Genomic DNA, 3,091 nt, shown 5'->3' on the forward strand with positions numbered 1-3,091 from the left:
GACCTCATTTCCTACCATTACCTCCTCACCATGATCCAGGCACAAAGATGGCCTTACTCTTCTTTGAACATACTAAACCCCTTTCCTTCTCAGGATATTTTTGGCTACTTATCACCTGCCCAGTGGACTCTCTGTTCAGACAGCCACGTAATCAGCTCCTTGTGTCCATGCCAGAGATGTTTGCTCAGATGTTATCCTATTTTAGGGACTCTGCTATTTCTACTTTATAAAAATGGTACCCCATCGCTCTCTAATTCCTCTGAAATGTTGCTTGTTTAAGGGGGTATTCCCACAGTAGAGATAAATCTCCATGAAAGCAGAGACACTGGTTTATAAATTTTTGAATTCCTAGGATCTAGATTCCTAGTTGATCTAGATCAGCTTCAGCACAACTGACATTTGGAGCGGGATAATTCTGTGAAACTCTGGCTGTCTTTTGCACTGTAAGATGTTCTGTATCATTAGGTTCCAATAGCACTCAGTCCCTCAGTTATGACAGTCAAAAATGCCTTTGGGCATTGCCAAACATTCTCTGGGGGAAAACTGTCACTGGTTGAAAGTCACTGATATGTGTCAGTATATTGAACATGTATATGTAAATATGTATATACCTACAAAAATAGTTTGTAATGATGTGTATCGAGATAATATTTTAGGGGAGATAATTTCTGTATGTGTGCTTTTTGTATTTTCAATAATTTTAGATTTATTTATGTTAGTTTAAATGAAGAGAGAGAAAGACAGAGAGAATCTTCTTTGGTTTATTATACAAATTGCTGCAATGGCCAGAGTCAAAAGCCAGGAACTCCATCCAGGTCTCTCATGTGGGTAGCAGGAGCACAGATACTTGGGTTATCATCCATTGCTTTCCCATGTGCATTAGTAGGGAGCAACAACAGCCAAGAAGTCGAACAACAGCCAAGGCTTGAACCAGATCTCATATGGGATGCTACTGTCCCACACAGTTTAACACACTGTGCCAGAACTCCAGCCCCCGTATTTTAAAATTTTACTTTGAAGTTATTATATTTATAGGGAAAAAGTTCCAATTAAATCTGTGAGCAGCCCCTTTGGACTTCTGCTTCTCAGTTCTTCCAATGTACAATTAACTCCCATCTGGAGTTACTTCAGCTGAATACTGGATACTTCAGCTGAAAAGTTTGCAGGGAAACTGAGGTAGACAATATGACCTCCTGCTTTTGTGAAACAAAAAGTTCATCTCATTACATGTGCCGGTTTTTTTCCATACATTTTATTCTAATTCCTCAGGAGGTCACAGAAAACCCTACATGCATCTCTGCAAACTGTGTGACCTTTGTCTCTGCGGTCAATAGTTGTTAAGAGCCAAAGGTAATTTGGCAAAAAACAAGTTAGCAAGCCAACCTAGACATTAATATTCATATAATTAGAGTCCTTTGCCCTCCTTAAGTATAAATTAAAGTGCAGAATTCAACAATGAAATGCTGAGTCTGAACTTTATCAAGTGCTAAAGAAGATAACAAATAGAAATGGAAGTTATGTCATTCTTCAATTTTCTTAGAGATACAACTTGACCATTGCTATGTCATTTCGATCCTTGGAAAGTTGTGTTACAATTTATTCTTAAATATTTGTTATTTATATATTTATCTATTTTTATTTGAAAGGCAGAGAAACAGAGAGACATAGAGAGATATCCCAACCTCTGGTACGCTTCTCAAATGCCTACAATAGCCAAGGCTAGACCAGGCTAAAGACAGAAGCTGGGAACTCTATCTGGGTCTCTCACCTGGGTGGTAGGGACCCAAATTCTTGGGCCATCACCTTCCGCTTCCTAGGCTATGCATTACTAGGAAGCTGGAATAGAGAATAGACTTCTGTACTTGAACCCAGACATTTCTATATGGTTTAACCACTGTACCAAAAATCTTATTTTTTAAATCTGTTAAAAATAACAAGGAAACCCTGCCTAAAAGTGTTATATATTTACGCTTATTAAACTTATCACTAGTCCTAAATTTGTTTTCCATGCATATCATGTATTCAAACTATGGATAATCATATCTTTCTACATATTTATATTTCTTTTTTTTCCTCAAATCAATAGTCTTTTATTGCATTATTAAAATACCACAAGACACAATTTGGGTTCTTGTTTCTGCAGCCGGACAACTTTTAGGTCTTATTCATCAGCCTGCTGAACTGTTCCTTTTTCAGAGACATAGACACCATCCAAAAATGTTCTGATATCTTTATTTTTAACTGTGTTGCCTGCTGAATCAAAGCAGCTGAATTTGAAACAAGTTCAATATCATTTCCTTCAAGCACTAATTCATCTTTCTGGGCTTGAGACACTGAACAGGCAACACCTGGCCTCATCCGAACCCTTCGGATGTATTTTTCACCCAAGAAATTTCTGATTTCAACAAGAGACCCATTCTCTTGAATAACCACGTTGATGGGGAAGTGAGCATACACAGACCTCATCTTGTAACGGAAGCCCAGTGTGACCCCCTTGATCATATTCTGTACATGACTACAGGTCTTGCGAACAGTTGCCAGTTCCTTTCTATTTCCCCACCATTTGTCAACCCGGAGCCTCTTCTTTTTCTTTCCCAGGAGACTGAGTTCCACATTGATGTGATTGAGGTCCTTCCACAGGGTTCCTCTGGGCCCCTTCACAATGACTGTGCGCCCCTTCAGACTGATGTCGACATTTTCTGGGATGTCGACAGTCTGATTGCTGAGAATGGTCTTCATTCTCACAGTAGATGCGGCAAAGAGAGAGCTACATATTTATATTTCTATCACTCTAGCGACGGTGATACTATCAACAATGATCATATTGATCCACCATCGCAACTCCCCCCTTTATTTTGTCCATTCTGCTGAAATTACTACAGCCATTCATGACCGTAATAACTGCATTAGCCCCCTTATGATTCTCAACCTCAAAGTCTTCCTTTCTTTAATTGTACTACAGTGGTGTTAACTACACCTCCTCAGATAGAACTCCCATCTCCTTTCAGAACATCAACAGTGAAAGCAGAGTTGCAATTCTCCTCTCGCATACAAGGGTCTCTTTGATCACACCCTGCAGACTTATTTCTCC

The 3,091-nt window shown here is 39.2% G+C and overlaps 1 pseudogene; it reads right to left on the reverse strand.

Moving 5' to 3' along the window:
* Positions 1–2,079: 2,079 nt before the first annotated feature.
* On the reverse strand, positions 2,080–2,762 carry LOC133772206 (large ribosomal subunit protein uL6-like; annotated as a pseudogene).
* Between the last annotated feature and the right edge of the window lie 329 nt (positions 2,763–3,091).

Source organism: Lepus europaeus, chromosome 13 (assembly GCF_033115175.1).
Source record: "Lepus europaeus isolate LE1 chromosome 13, mLepTim1.pri, whole genome shotgun sequence".
NCBI lineage: Eukaryota > Metazoa > Chordata > Mammalia > Lagomorpha > Leporidae > Lepus > Lepus europaeus.